Source organism: Suncus etruscus, chromosome 2 (assembly GCF_024139225.1).
Source record: "Suncus etruscus isolate mSunEtr1 chromosome 2, mSunEtr1.pri.cur, whole genome shotgun sequence".
In the NCBI taxonomy this organism is placed as follows: domain Eukaryota; kingdom Metazoa; phylum Chordata; class Mammalia; order Eulipotyphla; family Soricidae; genus Suncus; species Suncus etruscus.
The window spans coordinates 153,706,980-153,733,956 of NC_064849.1; positions in this window are offsets into that span (position 1 = coordinate 153,706,980).

Here is a 26,977-nt window from a genome sequence, read left to right on the forward strand (position 1 = left end):
TGGTACTGAAATTAAAACAGACCCTCAGATAAATTATATTAATTTGGATATTCAGAGATTGACCCTCAAACATACAATCAATTAATCTTTGACAAAGGGGCAAGAAATGCAAAATGGAACAAGAAAAATATCTTCAACAAGTGGTGCTGGGACAACTGGTCAGCAAAAAAGTGAACTCAGGCCTCTATCTAATATCATGCACAAAGGTCAAATTCAAATGTATTAAAGACCTTAATATCAGATCTTTTTTTTTTTTTTTTTTTTTTTGGTTTTTGGGCCACACCTGACGGTGCTCAGGGGTTACTCCTGGCTGTCTGCTCAGAAATAGCTCCTGGCAGGCACGGGGGACCATATGGGACACCGGGATTTGAACCAACCACCTTTGGTCCTGGATCGGCTGCTTGCAAGGCAAATGCCGCTGTGCTATCTCCCCGGACCCAATATCAGATCTTCTATAAAGGTATATAGAAGGAAACATAGGCAAAACTCTCCATGACATTGAGATGAAAAAGAAACACCACTGTCCAACAAGTGGCAGCAGTGATAAACAAATGGGACTACATTAAACTGAGAAGGTTCTGCACTTCAAAGGAAACAGCAGGGAAACAGTAGTGTACTAAGGTCACCCACAGAATGGGAGAAACTATTCACTCAATACCCATCAGATAAAGGGCTAATGTCAAACTTGTACAGGGTGCGGACAGAACTTAACAACAACAACAACAACAACAACAAACAAAACAAAAAAAACAAGTTAATGCCATCAAAAAATGGGGAGTAAAAATGACAGATATTTCCTCAAAAGAGAAATACAGATGGCCAAGAGGCACATGAAAAAATGCTCCTTAGTCAGGAAGATCCAAATAAAAACAAAGTGAGATATCATCTCATGACACAGATACTGGCACACATCACAAAGAAACAGTGCTGGTGTGGAGGCAGGCAAAAGGAACTCTCATTCATTGCTGATGGGAATGCTATCTACAAACCTTTCTGGCTTTTATATATATTTTATTTTTTTAAGTTTTCTTTTTATTTTGTGGTACACAGCAATTTGTGAGTATAGGTTTTGAAAAGTCTCAGTATACATGTCAAATCTTTTTTTTTTTTTTTTTTTTACAGACTTTCCTGTACTTGTAGCAAACCAGATATAATCATGGTCATCTGCTTTTACCTTTTTTCCTTTACATGTTAGATTTGAGTAGGATTTTTTCCCGATACTCTTAACTAGTGGATATTAGGTATTACATATCTAAAGGTATTGGAGTAACAATCCTTTAAGGCTCAAACCAATGTAATTCTCAAGCATGTGATCTCTTCCTCCTAAATATATGTCCCCTTCTGTCTGAGCAGTAAAACTTGAGGGAGCAAGGAAAGGGATAGGGAGAGAGAGGGAGACTGGAAGAAAGATAATGACACAGAGAAAACAGAACAGAAAGGGGGGAGGGTGTGGAAAGGAGAGGAACAAATGGAATGACATCAAATTAATTTTTTTCCTGAGAGTCTTGAGCTAAGTTCAGTGGATAATGTACTGGCCTTGCATGTCAAACCAGGTTCAATCCCAGCCCATTCTATAAGATCCCATAAGCACCACCAAAAGTGAACTCTGAGTGCAGTCAAGAGTAATCCCTGAGATCATTGGATATGGCTTCCCCTATCTCCCCACCAAAAAAGAAAGATGATTTTTCCCCCTAAAGAATAGTTAAGTTGAGCTAAAAGAAAAAATACCCACTGAATAGGAAAAAGTATCTGCAGTTAGTACATCAGATAAAATATCTGCTATCCAAAATATATAAGGCACTCACAAATAACAGCAACAAAAATTAATAACCCTACCAAAAATGAGAAAGAGGGGCTGGAGAGATAGCATGGAGGTAAGGCATTTTGCCTTGTATGCAGAAGGACAGTGGTTCAAATTCCGGCATCCCATATGGTCCCCCCGAGCCTGCCAGGAGTGATTTCTGAGCATAGAGCCAGGAGTGACCCCTGAGAGCTGCTGGATGTGACCCCCCAAAACAAACAAACAAACAAACAACAACAAAAACAACAAACAACAACCAAAAATGGAAAAGAGATGACCAGATACTTTGCCCCAAGAAGACATTAGAATAGATAGTAGGCATATAAAAAGTACATGTTGCGACTTATTCTTACGAACTGGTTGTTTCACCAGCAAGAAGACAGATCAGAAACAGCTATGTTGGTTTAGAAAGAGACAGAAATCGTGTTTATTCCATAAAAGCATATATGTCTAATGTCTCCCCAAACATGAAATTTCCATATACTGAGAAAATTCACTTGGCATCTTCCACTCTTCCCAAATAAACAATTAATTTAATGATGGTCATTTTTTTCCTGCTTTTATTTTTTTTTGGGGTACACCTGGCTGTACTCAGGATCTACTACTGGCATGTGCTTAGAACCACTCCTGGCAGTACTTGGCAAAACATCTGTGGTGCTAGGGATCTTACTGGAGCAATTGGTCATTTGTAAGGCAAACACCTTAACCCTTGTACTATCTCTCTGGTTCAAAATCTTTCCTTTTTTTTTCTCCCCTTGGGCCACACTAGGTGATGCTCAGGGATTACTCCTGGCTATGCACTCAAAAATTGCTCCTGACTTGGGGACCATATGGGACACCGGGGGATAGAACTGCGGTCTGTCCTAGGCTAGCACTGGCAAGGCAAATGCCACTCTGCGCCACTACTCCAGCCCCTAAAATCTTTCCTTTTGTTTCCTAGCTTGCTGTAAATAATTATTAGCAAATACTTGTTTTAATATATTGATTTGAAAAGTGTCTTTTTCATTTTAAAGTTAACTATATTATGATGGATTAAAAATTTAATATCCAACATTTTTTTCTTGTAAGAAATTTTCAAAAGATGCTTTCTTTTGTTAGTGGTTTTGAAAAAATCATTACTGAAATGGTATGAACATTTTTATAGAGAAAATAAAGGAAAATATCTGTTTATTCAAACATAAATTATATATAACACAAGTATCATTTTTTTCAGGGATCAAGAGGGAAGATGAAGCACAATTTTTTTACTAGGAACATTAACTGCTAAAAATCATGTGGAATTTTTGTTAGAAACAATGTCTAGTAGCTACTTTTTCTTTTATATATTTTTAAATTGGAGACCACCTCTGGCAGTACTCAAGGCTTACTCCTAATTCTGCACTCAAAGATCACTCCAGGCTGGCTTGGAGTGCCAGAGATAGGATGCCAGAGACCAAACACGGATCAGCTGCATGCAAGCAAATGCCTTATCCACTTAATGCAATGGCCTCATTTTTTCTTCTCTATATTAACTAGATGCATCTATCTGTTCTCACTGCTCTCACAAAACCTCCTAAATTCCAAAAATCTGGAATATAAGAATATTTTCTTCTATAGTGTTCTATTTTACATACACATATAAGGAAAATATGTCAAAACCCATCAGGATGAATCAAGTTTTATTGTGCAAATGAATATTATTATTAATATTATAACTATCAAATAATATAACTGACGACTTTGAAATTGACTTCTAGGACGCCTAGTGCAAATTTAAGGCCTACACATTGCCCTGGTGGCTTATGATTTTTTTCCCTATAAAATTGATTTTTCATTGTTCCTTGATTTCCTTACTTATCCTCTCCCACCAATCCCAAGACCTTTCCCCCTTAATTTTGTGCTTATATCTTTATGACTCAGAATAGAAATTATCTGAATTAAACCATGCACACATAAATAAGAAAATATTTTCTATTAATACTCTGGAGTCATGTTTTCTGAGGAAGCATGCAAAATTTTAATTCCTGCAAACTCCTTTATTTGGCTATAATACCACCAGAACACCTAGCATAGGATTTTTTTGTTCTAAGAAGATTTACATATTTATTGGTATTTATCTCAATTCTTCAGACTTCCAGAGTAATGAAAATATCAAACAGCTATTTTGTTGCTGAGTTTTATTTTATAATTTAAGCAAAGATAAGGACTTCTGTAGGATTTTGGAAGTTATTGTCTTAAGTCAAAATATCCATACACACTTTACCTGCATGAGAGCACCTAAATGAATAAATATATACCACTGTTTTCTACAAAGATTTCATAGAGTAGGGAAAATATGATAGAATGAATATTCTAATAGTTGCTAGCAATTAATTTTCAATTTACTTTTGATACATTAAAAATTCTCTGGTACTCATTTTACTCATACACAATTTCACTTTCTTTTTTTGTTTTTTTGTTTTTGTTTTTTTTTTTTTGGGGCCACACCCATTTGATGCTCAGAGGTTACTTCTGGCTAAGCGCTCAGAAATTGCCCCTGGCTTGGGGGGACCATATGGGACGCCGGGGGATCGAACCACGGTCCTGATCCTTGGCTAGCGCTTGCAATTTCTCTTTTCTTTACAATTTTTCTCTATGATGCCAAAAGGTCCAAAACTATCCCAAGGAAGGAAGCCTATGACTTCCCTTGACTTTCTCCAAATTTTTTGTTTAAATTTTACTGCTGCCAAGTTTGAGTGGAAAATCATCCCATTGCCAGTTGGCAACTTAAATGAATGATTCTTGGCCAAGAGAGCTATTTAAGCAACTTTGAAATCTGCTTCGATTTTCAGAGCTCTGTGTGTGGGGTAACATCTATGCTCTTGGAAAACACTGGGAGAAATGCCATGCTCTAGCATGTTTTCAAATATGACATATGCTTTATGTCAATGACACTAGCAAAGTAGAAAAGCCACGGGCAGAACCTCAGCTCCACCTTGAACACTTCCTGCATTCAGGTGAGGGACATCATTATTACTATTATTAGCATGTATTCATTGAGCATGTATTCTGGTGCTAGGAATTGTGGCAAGCCTGTAAGTGCATTTTCCACTTAATCCTCACAGAAGTTCTTGGAGACAGTTACTGTTATTATTCCCACTTTATGGATGAAGAAGCTAAGTTAAGAAATTAGCTTAAGGGGGCCAGAGAGAAAGTACAGCAGGTAGGGCACTTGCCTTGTACACGATTTCTATCCTTGCAGGCTGTAGTCATAGAGTCAGAGTAAGCCCCAAGCACTGCCTGGTGTGGCCCCAAAATAAAACAAAGGAAAACAGAACAAAACAAAACAAAAAGGGAAATTAGTTTAAGAAGTAAAGTTTTCCTAGTCTTGGTACTATGGCAATTACTTGAGGAAGAGGAATGATGATGGTAGAAATAGGTAAAATATCTTAATACACACTGAAGTTTAGAACTTTGGTGGTAGATGAAATGGGTTCTATTCATGTATAGAGGTGTAAAGTTATGACGCTGAAATTTTATATTGTAAATCAGTGATAAATCATTTAAAAGGAAGAAAGGAGATAAGTCTCACTTAAGAAGTTAAATCACTTGTTGAATAACAAGTTCTGCCAGAATTATGATAAAAACATTTATGATTTCAAAAGCCCACAGAATTAACCTTGAAATTGCAGAAAATTCTGTATACAAGCTTAAATGTACCTGGATAGCATGTCTAGGATTGGCTCATATTTTAAAAATGTTTATATGTTTCTGATATAGAAGGATGTATAAGACTTAGGAATTTCCTTCATTTATTATCATTTTTCTATCTGCTATCAAATAAAAATGTCTTTACATGCCAAAAAAAAAAAAAGAAAAATAACCCTATATTTGCTGAAGATGTATGTGGCACCATTGGGACATATACCATTAGGGAAAGAAAGAATAATTATTACCAGTGTCATTTCCCTTCACCAATGTTCCTACTTTCCCTCCCATCACCCACCTGCCTTCTTGATAAACACAGCTTTGCTATTGTAGTTTGAATCTCAAACTTTCAGTTTCTTTGCTTCTATGAGTCATATGCTAATCAAACAACATCTCTCCAACACTAATGTGTCCAGAACTTCTGCCCCTATCTCTGTTATCCTCCATATGGCTCTTCTTACTTTCCTTCCTTTAGTTTCTTCACCTCCCAAGCCCCAGATTTCTATAACCCAGTTTCCATGTATCTTGGTAGCTGCTGTAGTTTCCAGATGCTGGGGGTGTCTGATGTGGGTCACATCAGCTAAGGATCAAATTTATTTTTGTTTTTGTTTGTTTGTTTTGTGGTCACATCAGGCAGTGCTCAGGGGTTACTCCTTCTCTATGCTCAGAAATCGCTCCTGGCAGGCTCGGGGGACCATATGGGATGCCGGGATTCGAATCACCGTCCTTCTGCATGCAAGGCAAACACCTTATCTCCATGCTATCTCACAGGTTAAGGATCAAATTCAGGGCTCTACATATACAAGACAGGTTTATTTTTTTACTGAGCTATAGCCTGAGACCCTAAATATTGTCTATATATGTGATACTGCACTATATATACACCATAAAATACATATTCATATATTGCAATGCATATACATAGATGTACTTGAAAAATGCATGAAATTTTGCAGTGCTAAGACTGAACTCAGAGACTCATTCCCATGAGATTACTGGGCTACAACTTTGTCTCTTCCATGATTTGGAGATTGGAGTCTGGGTTCTTATTTTTTCCTTTATGAAAGCCCATTTTCTTGAGGTCTCAGTTTGACCTGAGTTCTATTTGTCTGCTCATTTCATTTATTTAGTTTCTTTCTATCATCTATCTATCTATCTATCTATCTATCTATCTATCTATCTATCTATCTATCTATCTATCTATCTATCATCTATCTATCTATCTATCTATCTATCTATCTATCTATCTATCTATCTATCTATCTATCTATCTATCTATCATCTATCTATCTATCTATCTATCATCTATCTATCTATCATCTATCTGTCTGTGTCAATAACTTAAATGTTGTACCACTTTAATTTTCCAATAGGTGTCATTGCATTTGATAAGACTTACTTTATTTTATTTTTTGATAGCTTCCATTTGAATTGAGGATCTTTGTTTGTTTCTTTTCTTGCAGTTGTAAGGAGAGGAGGACTGTGTACTGTCTCCTGCTGGCAGCAAGGTGGGCAGGTCTGATGGATTGGGGATGGAAAAACAAGCTGCTGTTAATAGAAGGTTTCAGTTGGTGGTACCTTTAATGTACCTCATATTTGACCTCAGATGTCAGACTGAATGATCTACCCACCTGCACTGTCAGTTTTATTTCCAAGGAATGAGAAAGGTGGGAAAGATTTTCTAGTGTTTTCTCTTTTGTCTTTTTTGAGGGCTTGCTCTGGGTTGAACACCCAATTACATATATATATATATATATATATATATATATATATATATATATATATATATATATATATGGGCTTCACTGGAAGCTCCACATTGCTTGCCTTTCTCTAGACCTCTTGATTTTGTATCTGTTTAATTTGTGAGATTAAGAAAATTACTGCTTGGCTAGAGATACTAAAATGAATGAAACTATGATGGCAAATGAAGACCTTCATTACCTTGCAATAGGATAATTCCAACAGTTTCTTAACTGGTATTTCTGTTTTCTCTTTTTTCCAGTTTATTCTACAATCTGTCAGCAAAGCCATTAAAGAAGTACAAGTTTAATCATGTCATGTCATTCATATTTAAACTCTTTAATGGCTCACCTTGATCCTAGGGATGAATGTAAATGTTTTTGCTGTGCCTGACTCACTTCCTGGTCTGGCCCCTGCCTCTTCTCCACATAGTTCATCAGACTTCATATACCCCAGGAACTTGTTCTTTTCTTAAAAGGACAGGTTGATTTTATTCATTCTATTTGCTTGATTCTGTTTTTCCATAATTTTGTCTTTCTTTATCCTGTTTTTGTCTTTTATAATAGAGCTTGAAGGACTATCAGATATACAGTAGTTTTCTTCCCTCCATCTTTTCCTTTTCCTTCCTTCCTTCTTCCTCCTTTATCCCCTTTTCCTTCCTTTTCTTCCTTTTTTCTTCTTACAATTTCCTTGGTTTAGTGATTTACATATGTTTACATATTTTAGGTGTACAATTTTATCACATCATGCCCATTACCAAAGTGCCAACAGTCAAGTAATTTTGAACTACTGACTTACTGATAGGCTAAATGTGAAGGTAAACAAATGGATCACATTCTCTCTTATCAACTAAGGTGTTGAAAAATTATATGACTAAAACTTAACTATCAATAATTGTGTAAATCATTCTTTAACTAAATAATTTATTTTTTAAAAAGAAACTAAAATACAAACTCAAATATTTTTCTTACTGTATGTTCTCATTTTCTTTCTTTCTTTTTTTTTAAAATACTTTCTTTATTTAAACACCATGATTACAAACATAACTGAAGTTGGGTTTTAGTCATAACAAGAACAACTCCCTTCACAGTCTCATTTTCTTAATTTTCATTCAGGGTAACCTCTAAGAGTGTGATCTAAACTAAATGAACTCAAATAGAAAAACACGAAGACACACTGTAGTGAAAAGGGTAAGAAACAAAGAGGGTGATGGGAAACTTAAAGTAGCAAGAGAGGAGTAAAGTCTCAAGTAAAAAGAAAATAATGTGAAAAAACATATCAATTTTCTTAAATAAAACCCTCCAAAAAAGAAGGGAATGGAATTCCCAAAATATCGAGTGAAAGGGACTTTCAACTGAGGGTCCTTCACCTTGAGAAATGGGAAGGAGTGATAAAAATATTTTCAAACAGGAGCTGAGAGTGTTTGTTATATTCAAGCTAGTGTGCAAACAAATATGAAATAAGATCATAAAACACAAATGTTGAGCAACAAGAATGACATAAATCCTCAGGGAAAAATGACAAGCTCTTTTGCATTAATAATCTCTCTAAATGTTACACTGAATTTCAAATTGTGTAGAAAATTCAGTTTGATAATTTTTCTAATTTCTATTCAATGTTCATATGCCTGTTTGGTCTTGGTACCATCCATTTCCCCCCCTCAATTTATGAGGCAGAACAAAATGATTCAGGTTATGTGGTTCTTTTTAAAAAGAAAAGAAAAAATAGAAAAACAAAACAAAAACAAACAACAAAAAAAGAAAAATCTAACCCCCCCAAAAAAAAACCAAAAAGCAAACAAACAAAAGAAAAACGGAGAAGTCCATCTAGAGGTTTATAAAAAAAGAAAAAAAGAAAAGAAATGGAAAAAAAAGTAGAAAAACATGACAAAACCCTACGTAGTTGGATAGCGACTATCCAATCCTGAACCCTAGATCTCAGAACCGACACAGTTTTCCACAATAGCACTAGGAACCAAACTCCCCCTGGTAAATTCAATACTGCTCTGGCACCATCATGCAGCAGTTCTGATATGACATCCTGACAATGAGGAAATGGCAACAACTTTATCTAATAGCAGGTTGTCTTATCTCATCACCTAACAATAGGATGAAATCAGAAGACATGTCATCCTTCGATCTGTGCAAAAACCAAGATCGCTAACCACAGAAGACTGACTGACAACCATGACTGAGCAAAACTTATCCTGGGACCAATAAGAAGACTCTAGCTTAGGTGTTGGGCTATGATCTGTACAACAAGGAAGAACTCTAATTGGAGAGGTCTGACTGTGACAACTGTGACTGAGCAGAACTTCTGGAAAAATAATGAAAGACTATCCTAGGCGTCACCTAGGATGGGTACAAAAACCAAGACCACCAACTACAGAAGACTGATTAAAACAACAGAAATAGAACAGAACTTCTAGAACCGTAAAGTAAGACTCTATCCTAGGCTTGATCCTATGACCTGTGCAAACACCAAGGCATCTAGTAATGGAGTCCTGATTTTATCATCCACGACTGAGCGAAAAGTTTCATGGCACCATAAAATGACCTAGGGAGTGAAAAAGAGCATGCATAGAGCCTGTAGTTATTCCCATGACAATATGCTTCAAGGGCAGAGAACCCCTGTATCTCTTAGGCCAAGGGAACTCCATTTCTAATCCCCCCAATATTTACTGTGCCTGTGCAAAAAAAAATTTTTTTTTTTTTACTTTCTTCTTTCTTTTTTTTCTTTTTACTCTATTTATTTTGCACTGTGATTATTGTTTGGCAGTTATATTTATTGCTGTGGTGCTTTTTTGTAGTCACTGGTTTTGGATTTTTTTTTGTTTCATTTTTATTGTTGTTGTTATTGTCATTGTAGTTTTTTTGTTTGTTTTTCTGTTTTTAAGCCTCTTTTTAAAATAATTTTATTTCCACTTACCTGGAAACATGAATTTTGTCAACTATGTCAACTATGTGATGTCAGCTTATTAATTTATATAAAGCTACTTTAAATAAAGTATATTAAATAAAAAATACAGAGTGACTGAATGGATCAGAAAAGAGAATCTAACCTCTTGCTTTCAGAAAGCACACTTTATCATTTTTTATTTCTTATTTATTTTATTTTTTGGTTTTGGGGCCACTAGTGCACAGGGTTTAGACCTGGTTGGCTTATGAAATATACAAGGTGTCTGGGATTGAATTCTAGTCAGCTCAGTGTAAGGCAAATGCACTATCTGCTGTTGTACTATCTCTCTGGCCCAAGGAAAACACTTTAATTCATATGATAAATATAGACTTAGAGTGAAGAGATGGAAGATAAACCTACAAATTAATGGAAGATCAAAAAAGTAGGATGATCATATGTGAATTAGACCAAATCAAGCTTAAAATACAATGGGTAAATAAAATGAGAAAATTGTTGTTTTGAAATTTACTTTTGTGAATGTTATTTACAATACTGTTAATGTTAGTAAATAGGAAATTTTAAAGCTATATAAAAATTATGACTGATCAAAAATGTTTTTGGGGAATCTCTTCTGACTTTTCTCCTCTGACTGATTTAGCATATGAATTAGATAGTAATTCCATCTTTGAAAAAAATCACTTTAGTCAAACTATTTTAGCCATGGAATTTCATTTTTTAACTACATGGAGATAAAAGAAATAGATGTATTCTAGAATAAGACCAGATGTTATGTAGTATCTGACTAAAATCATTCATAAATAATCCTTTAAAATTTTGGTATATTTTCCTATGACATTCACTTTGTGAAAATTTGTAAGATGGTGTTATTTATTTATTTATCTATTTACTTATTTATGGCCACACCTCGCAGTGCTTAGGGATTACTCCTGGCTCTGTGCTCAGAAATTACTTCTGGCAGGTTAGGGAAATTATATGAGATGTGGGGGGATTGAATTTCTATGTGCAAGGCGAACACCCTCTCTGCTGTACTATCACTCCAGCTCGAGATGGTGTTATTTTTAAGTAACTAATAGTATTCAAGCAGATACACAGAAACTTCCTACTTCTTATTCTCCAATAAAGAAAAAATTTATAATTTAATTTTATCATTCTCCTATTTTTCAGGGATATATGAATGAGAAAGACTGTGTAATTCGATGTTACTATCTGAACAAATCTTTATTCTGTTTAGATATTCATCTATGTACCTTGCCCAGGGCCAAGGGATATGGTTTAGTTGTGGTGCACTTAACACACATGTATGAGGCAGGAGTTCAGTCCTTGGCATTCATCTCATTATGGAGGAGGTTCCTGACACTAATCATGTGATCTCCAGAGTTACAACAGGTATCACTGCTGGTGTACAAAATGCAGCATATCTGAGCAATATAATGATTGCGCAGTCCTAGCCCTCAATAAAAACAACAACAATGAGGAAAGGAAGAGAAAATATAAAAAATACTTAAAGAGTGTACTTAATCTAATTTATTAAAAACCATTTACCTCCTGGGTTATCAAGAACAGAAAAGTTGGGGCCAGACCAATAGAACAAATAGCATTTGCCTTGCTTAGTTTCAATTCCTGACATTCTTTAAAGTGTCCTGAGCCTGCCAGGAGTAATTACTGAGTGCAAGCAAGGGGTTACTCAACCCCTGAGTACTGTACGGTGTGATTTCCCTCCCACCCCAAACCAAACCAAACTAAACCAACCAACCAACCAACCAAAAAAAAAAACCCAGAAAAATTATTCAAATGAAAATAGGAAGAATTATATTAGTAAATTGAGGTCAGAATATGATGGATCTTGAACAAAAGAAGAGTTGCTTGAAGTATCCACCAGTTGTTCATAGGGATTAAAAGAGTTTATAACATTTAATGATATATTATTATATTTTATTATCATATGGTCATATGAGCCCCACCAGGAGTAATTTCTGAGTAATTTCAGGAGTAATTTCTGGGTTATACCCAGAATAATCCTGAGCATCACTGGATATGGCCCCAAAACCAACAGAAAAAAAGTCTATTGTAAATGCATAGCAACATGTGCATTTAAGAAAACTATAACTCACTTTTTCTAATTCCTTAAAATACTTTAAGAAAATAAGACTTCAAAGTTTTATATCCCTATTAATGAACATATCCATGTGTTTTACTATTAAATTTTTGCTCATTTGACTTCCTTTACCCACAAACTTATTCAGAAGATTATCAGTTTTAAGTAAGAGACTTTCAGTTTCTCTGTAACACAAATAATAGCTTCTTAACTCCACCACAAGCACTGTTGTCCTCCCTATAATAACAAAACAGAGAATACATTAATTCTCCCATTGAAATATTCCCACCCCATAGAATACTTTTGCCCTTGTCCTCCCTTGGAACTAACTTAACTATTGCTTTCAAGTCATCTTCCCACATCTAAAGTGTGGGATTTGGACTCAAAAGCATCAGCAGGCATTTATCAGCTACTTCCTTTGAAAAGCACTATTCCTTTAAATTTTCACTTTAAACCCAGAAAAAAAAAAAAAAGCTCCTGGAAATGGTTCAAAGGGCTGGAGTACAATTTTGCTTATAGTAGCGCTGAACTTGACCCTTAGCACTGTGTGGCTTCCCCCAACCCAGAGACACCACAACCATATATGGCCCCCTAACAAAAGCAAATCCCCCCAGGTATCTCTCACGGACTTTAAAAACAATTGTTCAAAATAGGTGGAATCAACTTAGATGCCCAAGAATAGAGTGGATCATGAAAACGTGGCACATATATAACAATGGAATGTTACATAGCTATAAGAATGATACAATCATGTAATTTGCTGAAACATGGATGGAACTAATTTAAATTATTAACGATGCATGTTGTAAAAACTCTTCAAGGAAAAATACCTTTGAAAAATATATTCTTACGAAAAGTGGAGTCAATTTGGACTGCCCAAATTTAGTGGACTTTCATTTCACCTTAGGTATAAAATATTATCTTTTTTAGTTTAGTTTTTTTTTTTTTTTGCCTTTTTGGGCCACACCCTATGACGCTCAGGGGCTACTCCTGGCTATGTGCTCAGAAATCGCTCCTGGCTTGGGGGACCATATGGGACACCTCCCTACACCAGTGCAACCTCCCCACCACCAATGCACCCCATCCCCCCTTCTCCGACCTCCTGCCAAGACTTCTCTCACTCAGTACGATTGTCATGATAGTTGTTATTGTAGTTATTTCCCTAACTTCACCCATCACTGTTTGTGGTAAGCTTCCTAACATGGCCTGTCCTTCCAGCCCTCATCTCTACTATCTCTAGGTATTATTGCAATAATGTCTTTTACTTTTCTTAATCCCATAGATGAGTGAGACTATTCTGTATCTATCTCTTTTTCTCTAACCTATTTCACTCAGCATAATAGTTTCTATGTTCATTCATGTATAGGAAAATTTAATGACTTTATTTTTCCTGATGGCTGCGTAGTATTCCATTATGTATATGTACCACAGTTTCTTTAGCCACTCATCTGTTGTTGGGCATCTGTTTCCAGATTCTGGTTATTGTAAATAGTGCTGCAATGAATATAGATGTGCGGAAGGTGTTTTTGTATCGTGTTTTTGTATTCCTAGGATATATCCTTAGCAGTGATATAGCTGGATCATATGGGAGCTCAATTTCCAGTTTTTTTTTGAGGAATCTGCATATTGTTTTCTATAAAGATTAAACTAGAGGGCATTCTACCAGCAGTAGTGAGAGTTTCTTTCTTGCTAGCACTGGTTGATCTTGTTCTTTGTGATGTGTGCCAGTCTCTGAGGCATGAGATGGTACCTAATTGCTTTGATTTGCATCTCTCTGATGATTAGTGATGTGGAGCATTTTTTCATGTGCCTTTTGGCCATTTGTATTTCTTCTTTGACATACTTTCTGTTCATTTCTTCTCCCCATTATTTTGATGGGGTTATATGCTTTTATTCTTATTAAGTTCTGTCAATACCTTGTATATCTTACATATTAGCCCCTTATTTGATGGGTATTGGATAAATAATTCCTCCCATTCTGTGGGTGGCCATTGTACCCTAGTCACTTTCTTTTTTGAGGTACAGAAGCTTCTCAGTTTAATATAGTCCCATTTGTTTATCTCTGCTTCAACTTGTTTCCTCCTTGAAGACATCTTTAGTCTCTAAGTCATGTAGTTCCAGGTCTGGTATCAAGATATTTAATTCATTTGGATTTGATCTTGGAACAAAGGATTTTCGAATATGCAAATATCCTCTTAATATTAAATAGTTATAATTACACTGTAAAACAAAACTAATTCATTTTTACCTCAAAAAAGCATATTGAGGAATTTGAAAAAAGACAGACGAACAATTTTGGTTAGTATCACAGCTAGAATTTGCCTACTGTGATAGATGAAGTAATAAAAACAGCATGAAGATATTAGCAATTAGAGGAGTAGAGTACTATATGTAAAATAAGTTTGTTATTATGTGTCAGAATGATAATATAGAAGCTTTGCATTCAGCAAATCTATGGTCCCCGAATCCTGCCAAAAATAATCCCTGAGATCAGGAGAAAAGCCTGAGTACCATTAATTGTAGCTCATTCCTCAACCCCCATTTATAAAAGATATTATTCCACTGAGTGAAGTGCTGATGAAAACTCTTTTCAGAAGACAATAAATAGGAGAATGCACTGATGCAAAATCATTTTATTTTAAATCAAATGATTCTAGATCTCTGATAAACAGGATAAAGTAAAAGAGATGTTTGATAAATCAGCTGAATGGATCAGAATCCTCTCAATTCTAGAAGTTATATAGATTTTATATGAGTTCAGTAAAAAACAGTTATTGTATTTACAAAGGTCTAGAAAACTGGAAGTCTGACATTGAAACCAGGATGTTGAAATTAAGCTGCAAATTCTTTTAGAAAGGAGTTGTCTCTTCAATCTTCCAGTGGCAATCGACATTCTTTGGCATATGCTCAGTCTCTGTTTCTATTTTCACATCACCCTGTTTTCTATGTATATTTTCTCAGTGTACAATTTCCTCTCTCAAAGCTTCTCTGTGATAAGAGCACTTGTGAAGAAAGACAAGGTCCATCTGGATAATTTACCAATTTTGTTTTTTTTTTCTTGTTTGTTTGTTTTTTGGAGAACACCCATTTGATGCTCAGGGGTTACTCCTGGCTAAGCGCTCAGAAATTGCCCCTGGCTTGGGGGGGGAACATATGGGATGCCGGGGGATCAAGCCGCGGTCCTTCCTTGGCTAGCGCTTGCAAGGCAGACACCTTACCTCTAGCGCCACCTTGCTGGCCCCACCATTTTGGGATTTTTAATTTAGTTACTACTTATTACAATGGCAAAGTTTCTGTTTCCCTTATGGAGCTGGTTCCATGTATTAGGACGTGATCTCTCTGGGTGTTGTTACTCAGTTCATTACAATACATGAGTTGTTATTATAAATGTTAATGAAGTAGTGTACATAGAGTATTTTGAATCTACTATAAAATACTGAGTACTATTGTTGTTGTCATCTTGTTTTGGTTCTAAAACTCTGTGTTCCACTGTCCATTGGCATGAATACATTTCTTGCTCCCCTGTCCAGTGACACCTTCAACAGGCCCAAGTAGAGTAAATGGGTGTTGACTTCACTTTGTGGTGTAACTGTGAGTAATGTAAGACCAGCACTATTATAATTGATGAATATACAAAATTCATTACCTCTTATTTTGCTAGTTTACCCACTTAACACTAATGACTATTAGGTGCTGTTATGGCTGAAGGTCTTATACTTACCTTTATTTATATCTAAATTGATTTTATAGTTTTTTTCAGTTGATTTTAAGGTGCATTCATTTTATGATACCACGCTTTACATTACATAGGTTCCAAAACTTGGGAGAAAATTTGCTTTTTCCTAACATTTGCTAATGAGACATATAAATAGATTATATGAGATACATTATTTAGTTTTTATGGAGTTTGAATAATTTCATCATGTGTACACTATTAAGTATCGGAATAAACAATTGAGTATTTATGATGCAATGCTAAGCTTTCTCCAGTCGGTGGCTACATGGATTTAGTTCTCAGTTTTATTTTGAGAAATTTATTTTAAATTAAAATTTGACTATCAGAACCACTTAAATATTTTATTATCTGTTTTTATAATATTTTCTAATCATAATATAGTTATTATAATTAAATCACATATGAATTCATAAGATCATCTTTTAGAAATTATTTTTGAGTTTTGGTTTTTAAAATATCAGAATAGAATTTTTTCATGTAGTTTGACATTGAATTAAAATGCTGAAAGTAGTCATTAATAATTTGAGTTTTAAATTGTTTATGGACATCTATATGTAACTTTGTTATCAAAAAATTTCTCCCCCTGATATTCTAACTTGGAATATAAAAATAAATGTTATCTCAGTGCACTAGAACTTGTAATCTCATTTCTATACTTTTCTAAACCTTTTTTTTTTTTAATTTAAACACCTTGATTACATACATGATTGTGTTTGGGTTTCAGTCATAAAAGGAACACCACCCATCACCAGTGCAACATTCCCATCACCCAAGTCCCAAATCTCCCTCCTCCCCACCCAACCACCGCCTGTACTCTAAACAGGCTCTACATTTCCCTCATACATTCTCAATATTAGGACAGTTCAAAATGTAGTTATTTCTCTAACTAAACTCATCACTCTTTGTGGTGAGCTTCCTGAGGTGAGCTGGAACTTCCAGCTCTTTTCTCTTTTGTGTCTAAAAATTATTATTGCAAGAATGTCTTTCATTTTTCTTAAAACCCATAGATGAGTGAGACCATTCTGCGTTTTTTTCTCTCTCTCTGACTTATTTCACTCAGCATAATAGATTCCGTGTACATCCATGTATAGGAAAATTTCATGACTTCATCCCTCCTGACAGCTGCATAATATTCCATTGTGTATATGTACCACAGTTTCTTTAGCCATTCGTCTGTTGAAGGGCATCTTGGTTGTTTCCAGAGTCTTGCTATGGTAAATAGTGCTGCAATGAATATAGGTGTAAGGAAGGGGTTTTTGTATTGTATTTTTGTGTTCCTACGGTATAATCCTAGGAGTGGTATAGCTGGATCGTATGGGAGCTCGATTTCCAGTTTTTGGAGGAATCTCCATATTGCTTTCCATAAAGGTTGAACTAGACGGCATTCCCACCAGCAGTGGATAAGGGTTCCTTTCTCCCCACATCCCTGCCAGCACTGTTTGTTCTCATTCTTTGTGATGTGTGCCATTCTCTGTGGTGTGAGGTGGTATCTCATTGTTGTTTTGATTTGCATCTCCCTGAAGATTAGTGATGTGGAGCATTTCTTCATGTGTCTTTTGGCCATTTGTATTTCTTCTTTGTCAAAGTGTCTGTTCATTTCTTCTCCCCATTTTTTGATGGGATTAGATGTTTTATTCTTGTAAATTTCTGTCAGTGCCTTGTATATTTTGGAGATTAGCCCCTTGTCAGATGGGTATTGGGTGAATAGATTCTCCCACTCAGTGGGTGGCTCTTGTATCTTGGGCACTATTTCCTTTGAGGTGCAGAAGCTTCTCAACTTAATATATTCCCATCTGTTAATCTCTGTTTTCACTTGCTTGGAGAGTGCAGTTTCCTCCTTGAAGATGCCTGTAGTCTCAATGTCCTGGAGAGTTTTGCCTATGTGTTGTTCTATATATCTTATGGTTTGGGGTCTGATATCGAGGTCTTTAATCCATTTGGATTTTACCTTCGTACATGATGTTAGCTGGGGGTCTAAGTTCAATTTTTTGCAAGTGGCTAGCCAGTTGTGCCAACACAACTTTTTGAAGAGGCTTTCCCTGCTCCATTTAGGATTTCCTGCTCTTTTATCAATAATTAGGTGATTGTATGTCTGGGGAACATTTTCTGAGTATTCAAGCCTATTCCACTGATCTGAGGGTCTGTCCATATTCCAATACCATGCTGTTTTGATAACAATTGCTTTGTAGTAAAGTTTAAAGTTGGGGAAAGTAATTCCTCCCAAATTCTTTTTCCCAATGATTGCTTTAGCTATTCTAGGGTGTTTATTGTTCCAAACAAATTTCAAAAGTGCCTGATCCACTTCTTTGAAGAATGTCATAGGTATCTTTAGAGGGATAGCCTTGAATCTCTATAACGCCTTGGGGAGTATTGCCATTTTGATGATGTTAATCCTGCCAATCCATGAGCAGGGTATGTGTTTCCATTTCCGCGTGTCCTCTCTTATTTCTTGAGGCAGGGTTTTATAGTTTTCTTTGTATATGTCCTTCACATTTTTAGTCAAGTTGATTCCAAGATATTTGAGTTTGTGTGGCACCATTGTGAATGGGGTTGTTTTCTTAATGTCCATTTCTTCCTTATTACTATTGGTGTATAGAAAGGCCATTGATTTTTGTGTGTTAATTTTGTAGCCTGCCACCTTGCTATATGAGTCTATTGTTTCTAGAAGCTTTTTGGTAGAGTCTTTAGGGTTTTCTAAGTAGAGCATCATGTCATCTGCAAACAGTGAGAGCTTGACTTCTTCCTTTCCTATCTGGATTCCCTTGATATCCTTTTCTTGCCTAATCGCTATAGCAAGTTATTCCAGTGCTATGTTGAATAGGAGTGGTGAGAGAGGACAGCCTTGTCTTGTGCCAGAATTTAGAGGGAAGGCTTTTAGTTTTTCTCCATTGAGGATAATATTTGCCACTGGCTTGTGGTAGATGGCCTTAACTATATTGAGAAAGGTTCCTTCCATTCCCATCTTGCTGAGAGTTTTGATCAAGAATGGGTGTTGGACCTTGTCAAATGCTTTCTCTGCATCTATTGATATAATCATGTGGTTTTTATTTTTCTTGTTGTTGATGTTGTGTATTATGTTGATAGATTTACGGATGTTAAACCATCCTTGCATTCCTGGGATGAAACCTACTTGATCGTAGTGGATGATCTTTTTAATGAGGTATTGAATCCTATTTGCCAGGATTTTGTTGAGGATCTTTGCATCTGCATTCATCAGCGATATTGGTCTGTAATTTTCTTTTTTCGTAGCATCTCTGTCTGGTTTAGGTATTAGGGTGATGTTGGCTTCATAAAAGCTATTTGGGAGTGTTTCCGTTTGTTCAATTTCATGAAAGAGTCTTGCCAGCATTGGTAGTAGTTCCTCTTGGAAAGTTTGAAAGAATTCATTAGTGAATCCATCTGGGCCTGGGCTTTTGTTTTTGGGCAGACTTTTGATTACCATTTTTATTTCATCAATGGTGATGGGGGTGTTTAGATATGCTACATCCTCTTCCTTCAACCGTGGAAGATTATAAGAGTTCAAGAATTTATCCATTTCTTCCAGGTTCTCGTATTTAGTGGCATAGAGTTTTTCAAAGTAGTTTCTGATTACCCTTTGAATCTCTGTCATATCAGTAGTGATCTCTCCTTTTTCATTCCTAATACGAGTTATCAAGTTTCTCTCTCTCTCTTTCTTTGTTAGGTTTGCCAGTGGTCTATCAATCTTGTTTATTTTTTCGAAGAACCAACTTCTGCTTTCGTTGATCTTTCGGACTTTCTTTTTGGGTTTCCACTTCGTTGATTTCTGCTCTCAGCTTTGTTATTTCCTTCTGTCTTCCTATTTTTGGGTCCTTTTGTTGAGTACTTTCTAGTTCTATTAGCTGTGTCATTAAGCTACTCAGGTAAGCTCCTTCTTCCTTCCTGATGTGTGCTTGCAAAGCTATAAATTTTCCTCTCAGTACTGCTTTTGCTGTGTCCCATAAGTTCTGATAGTTTGTGTCTTTATTGTCATTTGTTTCCAGGAACCTTTTTATTTCCTTCTTGATTTTATCTCGGACCCACTGGTTATTGAGTATGAGGCTATTTAACTTCCAGGTGTTAAAGTTTTTCTTCTGAGTCCCTTTGGAATTCACAAATAATTTCAGAGCCTTGTGGTCAGCGAAGGTAGTCTGCAAAATTTCTATCCTCTTGATATTATGGAGGTATGTTTTATGTGCCAGCATGTAGTCTATCCTGGAGAATGTCCCATGTACATTGGAGAAGAACGTGTATCCAGGTTTCTGGGGATGGAGTGTCCTATATATATCCACTAGGCCTCTTTCTTCCATTTCTCTCCTCAGGTCTAGTATATTCTTGTTGGGTTTCAGTCTGGTTGACCTATCCAGTGTTGACAAAGCAGTGTTGAGGTCCCCCAAAATTATTGTGTTGTTATTGATATTATTTTTCAGATTTGTCAACAGTTGTTTTAAATATTTTGCTGGCCCCTCATTCGGTGCATATATGTTTAGGAGAGTTATTTCTTTCTGCTCTACATACTCCTTGATTAATAGAAAATGTCCATCTTTGTCCCTTACAACCTTCCTGAGTATAAAGTTTGCATTATCTGATATTAGTATAGCCACTCCAGCTTTTTTATGGGTGTTGTTTGCTTGGATAACTTTTCTCCAGCCTTTTATTTTGAGTCTATGTTTGTTCTGACTATTCAGGTGCGTTTCTTGTAGGCAGCAGAAGGTTGGATTGAGTGTTTTGATCCATTTAGCCACTCTGTGTCTCTTAACTGGTGCATTTAGTCCATTGACGTTGAGAGAAAGAATTGTCCTGGGATTTAATGCCATCTTTATATCGAAATTTGGTGTGTCTTTTGGTCAGTCTTGTCTTAGATTAGGTCTTTCAGTTTTTCTCTTAAGACTGGTTTTGGGTCTGTAAAGTTTCTGAGCAGTTTTTTGTCTGTGAAACCATGTATTCTTCCATCAAACCGGAAAGTGAGTTTTGCTGGGTACAGTATTCTAGGTGAAGCATTCATTTCATTCAGTCTTGTCACAATATCCCACCACTGCTTTCTGGCATTTAGTGTTTCTGGTGACAGGTCTTCTGTAAATCTCAAGGATGCTTGCTTGAATGTAATTTCCCCTTTTGATCTTGCTGTTTTCAGAATTCTGTCTCTATCTGTGGGATTTGTCATTGTGACTAGGATGTGTCTTAGGGTGGTTTTTCTTGGGTCTCTTTTGGTTGGTACTCTTCGAGCATGCAGGATTTGATCACATATATTCTTTAGCTCTGGGAGTTTCTCTTTAATGATGTTCTTGACCGTTGATTCTTCCTGGAAATTTTCTTCCTGGGTCTCTGGGACTCCAATGATTCTTAAGTTGTTTCTGTTGATCTTATCATAGACCTCTATTTTCATCTGTTCCCATTCTTTGACTAATTTTTCCATTGTCTGTTCATTTGTTTTAAGTTTTTTTTTCCAATCTCTCCTGTTGTATGGAATTGTTATGTATCTCATCTTCCACAGCACCAAGTCTATTCTCAGCTTCTGATACCCTGTCCCAAAGCTTATCCATTTTTTCATTCACTTCGTTTACTGATTTTTTCAGGCCTGTTAGTTGACATGTTATTTCAGTTTGGAGTTTTGTGATTTCTGTCTTCATATTTTCTTGATTCTTATTAGTGTTCTGTTCTACTCTATTCATGGTTTCTTTGAGTTCTTTGAGCATATTCCATATTGCTACTCTAAAGTCCTTATCTGGAGATTGATTAGTTGGTTGGTCGTTAACTGGTCATCAGTATTGTCATCTTCATTCTCTATGTCTGATGCTGGCCTGCGTTGTTTCCCCATTGTCACACTTGTATTGTGGGTTTTTCTACGTGTTGTGGTGGTATTTATTGGTTATATGATGCAGGCAACACACTTCTCTGGCTCCGCCCTTTCTGGATGGGCCGACTTGCCTCCAAGGTAGGGGAGTCCTCCGTGGATGAAGCCTCACACAGGATCAAATCTTAGGCCCGAGCACGCAGCAAAGAAGACAGTCTGGAGAGAAATTCTTGCTTCTGTGTTCCAGCACAGTTCTTAGTGTGGTTTTTTTTCTTCTTGTGATGGTGTTCTTTTTTTAGAAAGAGCGGACGGCTGCGTAGCGAAGTGGAGCTAAGTGCCTTATGCAGCCTCTTTTCAGCCCACTCTCAGGAGGTTCACACAACAGGATAGCAGAGAGACACACACAGGCAGCACTCACAGTTTTTCACAGTCAGGCCCCACTGGTCAGGCGTAGTTTTCACTCGCTCGCTGGGCAGCTTCAGAATGCTGTATTTTTGGGGTTCACTTTCCAGGACTCTGAGCAGAGTCACTGGCTCGCTGGGTAGCATCCGAATGTAGTTTCTTTGGGGTTCGCTTCCCAGGGCTCTGAGGAGATCTTCCAGAGTTCAGGAAAGACAGAGAAGGGTAGGACAGGGCTCCCTTCAGGTGCTCAGTTTCCTCAGAAGAAGCACAGTCGGGTGGAGACTCTGCAGGTAGAGCAATCAGCACTCTGCCTGGAAACCCCCACATCCAGCCATTTCTTACTCACTCACTGGCTCGCTGGGTAGCTTCCGAATGTAGTTTCTTTGGGGTTCGCTTCCCAGGGCTCTGAGGAGAGCTTCCAGAGTTCAGGAAAGACAGAGAAGAGTAGGACAGGGCCCCTTCAGGTGCTCAGTTTCCTCAGAAGAAGCACAGCCGGGTGGAGACTCTGCAGGTAGAGCAATCAGCACTCTGCCTGGAAACCCCCACATCCAGCCATTTCTGACTCACTCCCTGGCTCGCTGGGTAGCTTCCGAATGTCACTTTTCTAAACCTTTAATAAATGCCTTTTAACTTTGGATTAAAAATTGATTTTATGGGGGCTGGAGAGATAGCATGGAGGTAGGGCATTTGCCTTGCATGCAGAAGAACAGTGGTTTGAATCCCAGAATCTCATATAGTCCCTGAGCCTGTGTGGAGTGATTTTTGAGCATAGAGCCAGGAGTAATCTCTTAGTTCTGCCAGGTGTGACCCAAAAAAAAAAAAAAAAAAAAAAGGAAATGATTTTATGGAAAAACTCGAAGAAAAGCATCATGTTACTGATGCAAAGTCAATCTTTTCTTAATATAGCACTAAAATAAGATATTGTTTATATCTTAAAAATCATTCAATGTATGTATAATTATCAAGATGTGATGCATTTTAATCTTTTGTGGAATATTTTTCTAAAGTCACATCTGTTTACTTTTTTTTTTTTTTTTTTTTTTTTGGTTTTTGGGCCACACCCTGTGACGCTCAGGGGTTACTCCTGGCTATGCGCTCAGAAGTTGCTCCTGGCTTCTTAGGGGACCATATGGGACACCGGGGGATCGAACCGCGGTCCGTCCTAGGCTAGCGCAGGCAAGGCAGGCACCTTACCTCCAGCGCCACCGCCCGGCCCATCTGTTTACTTTTTTGTTAAGTTTCAAACAGCTTTATTCCTTCTGAGAATATGAATTGTGATATAGAAGTTACTGCTTAAAATAGTATTATAAATTTAAATAAAATGTCAGTGATTAACAATGAAAAATATAAGAAAGACCCTGCCTCCAGTGAGTTAAAAATAATATATATATGGAGAGTCTAGCAGGAGGGGGTTTGGCAGGTCCCCGCCATGCCGGAGGCCTTCTTAACCAGGCCTAGTGGGGGTGCGGGACTTGGGTAACCCCAGCACCCCTCTATCTCCTTGCTCCAGATCTCCAGGGCTTCCCCGGGACACTTGCCTGGGCAAGCCGGTGAGTTGGGCCCCTTGGTGGAGTTTGAAGGTACCCTAGGCTTTCCCCCATTATCCATTCAGCTCCTTAGGGAGGGTCTGGGTGGGGCTCTGAACTTCTGGCCTCCCAGCTTCTTGAAGTCACTGGTAATCTCTATCCAGTCTATATTTTCAAAATGGCACGGTGGCTATTGCCCCCGCGCGCACAAGAAACATTAATAGTACTCACTATTATTGAATTATGTTTTTATGTATGCAGAATGTTTATTTTGTACTTTGCCCTTTTGCATACCCCTTCATAAGATCATATTTCTCTTTAACTTCCTTAACTCCTATCATCATTATTCCTCATTTACCCTTTCTAACTTAAGTACTGTAGAGTCCTAAGTCACAGACCAAAGTGGTCCCCTGGAGTTAGCACCCACCCAACTATTTTAAAAGGCATAAAAAGGACACATGTCTTTTCAACATTTTATGGGTGTTTTCTTTGACGGCTATAACTTTTGCTGAATATTTTCTTATACAGTGACGATCCTCCCCCCCATATTTTTTACCTTCTCTTTGTGAACTGCTTAATATGGAATTTGGTGTAAAAGAATCCCTTAGTTTAATGCTTATGTTTGAACCAAGTCATGGGTATTGTTGGAAATGTTCTTACTCCCCCATATACTGATAGCACCACGTGGCTTTAGTTCTTGTTTGTTTAGGCACAATAAAATGGGAAAATACTATACATACCAATAAGTTCTTATCTAATAGAGATAGGAACACACAAATCTTGTAGTGCAATGAGTCCTTACACCCTGAACATTGACATAAAGCCCTGGCACAGGCCTCAGAAGAATGGGCATTCTCCATTCACCCCTGATCTAGAGAAGACATCTACAAAACATCCAAGGTTGTATATAACATCACCTGGAGGCATTCCTGTACCAGGGAAGACCCTACAGCTGCTCTGACATCTATCTACTCCAAAGAGACTTCCCTTAACACTGAGAAGACTAAACAAGAACAATGACCTGCTTACTGGACATGGCTTGCTGTATTGCCCCTTAATTGTGAGGTTTGTCTATAACAGCACCTGGAAGCAATCCTCTACCACAGAAGACCCTACCACTGCTCAGACATCGTCCTGCTCAAAAGAGACTTCCCTTAACACTGAGAAGACTTAACAACAACGATCTGCTTACAGAACAGGGCTTCCTGCATTGCCCTTTACTGGTGAGGGAAACGAGAAGATGCTCCACATCATGACTTCAATGTAGGATATGCAGATTCCAGGATCTTTAATACAGAAACATGATACCAACAACAGAGACTGTGTGAAAAGTGGGTTGGCACTACGGACAATGTCTTGGATCGGACGATAACTTGCCTGAAGCCTAGAGTTGGTCTTATGCCAGGAAACTTCAGGGGTAGGATCTCTTTGTATTTAGGCCAAGGTTATTCCTTTCCATGCCTCTCATATTTTGGTGGGCCTATGCAAACAACAATTGCCACTCTAACACCGTTTTTACTGTGCTCCTTTGACTCTAATCCTTAAAAAGCACCCACTTAAAATTTGAGGTTAACTTAAGCTAATATGCATGTACATGGAAATGTAAAAAATACTATGCCTCTAATGTTTAAGGAGTTACGTAAGTTTTATGGCTTTAGATTGCCTTGTGTGCTGTTAAGAAATATAATAATGTGTTACAATGTGGGGACTTGAGGGACAAAGTAATTGTACATGGATTCTGTTTTATTTATCTTAACGTTCTTTGGCTGAAAGTTCAAAGTTAAGATATCAGCAAGGGGACTTCTTCTGAGAATTATGTTATGGGTGATTGTCCTTCTACTGTAACTTTACCTTGTCTTCTTTCTTTGCATCTTTTGTTCTCATAATTCAAAATAAAAAAATATATAAAATAATATATATTAAGGTTTATAGGCCACACCAAGCTTTATAAGGATAACTCCTGGTGTGGCTCAGGGACCGTATAGAATGCTGAGAATCAAGGGCCCAGAGAGATAGCACAGCAGCGTTTGCCTTGCAAGCAGCCAATCCAGGACCAAAGGTGGTTGGTTCAAATCCTGGTGTCCCATATGGTCCCCCATGCCTTCCAGGAGCTATTTCTGAGCAGATAGCCAGGAGTAACCCCTGAGCACCGCCAGGTGTGGTCCAAAAATCCCGCCAAAAAAAAAGAAAAAAAAAAGAATGCTGAGAATCAAACCCAGGTCAACATAGGTTGGCTATATGTAAGGCAAATACTCTACCTTTTATCCTATCACTGTCCTACCTTCTGTCCTATCATTCAGTCCTGAAATAAATATTGTTTAATGCAATTAATTTTGATTCCTAAAATTTTTTGATGGATAATTTAGTAGTGTTTTCTGTTTGTTGTTTTGTGCCACACTAGGTGACACTCAGGGATTACTCCTGTCTATGTGCTCAGAAATTGCTCCTGGCTTAGGGGACCATATGGGACGCCAGGGGATCAAACCGCGGTCCATTCTAGGTCAGCCCTGTGCAAATGCTCTATTGCTGCTACACCTCTCTGGTTCCATGTTTGTTTGTTTGTTTGTTTGTTTATTTTTTTTACTATGTCTTCTCTTAACTCTGTGCTAGTGGTTGCTTCTAGTAGTGCTCAAGGATCTTACCTGGGCCTTTTGCCTGTAATGCTTGCAACCAATTCCTTGTGTGTTCTCTCTGGCCAAGGAGAATGAAGTGTCTTAACTTGTCTTTTTCTACTAAAATTTAGTGATGTGAAATATTAGTAAGGCTATATTATTATTAGAATATTCAAATACTGTTTGAGACAGATAATACCTGGAACATTTCACTAATTCTGATGAAATATTTATTTTTTATTTATTAACAGTCATTTAGATAGTATATAACAAAGGTATAGTATAAATTTTCTTTTATTGTATGTCAAGGAGGGCAAACTACTTATTGCAAAAGCTGAAGAAGTAAATTTTGGTAAATTTTATCCATTTGTTTTAATGGGTGCTTTAGATTTAAGCTGTCCAGTGGATACTAGGGAGATAAATATAGCTGGTTTTACCCACAGACATAGCTGGATTTGGTCCTGTAGGATCGGTGCATCAATGTCCAGTGACATTGTGGGATCACATCCTCTGGTCCTAGCTCTGTAGTGCTAGCTGAATATGGTTGGGTACATACCCCTATTGCTAGTAATCTCCTTATATTTTTTTCCAAATAAACTAAATTTGTATAAACAGTTTGAATGAGTTGCACTAAAATAATTTTAATTTTAAAATTTTGATGTGGCTCCCAAAACAAAATTAAATAA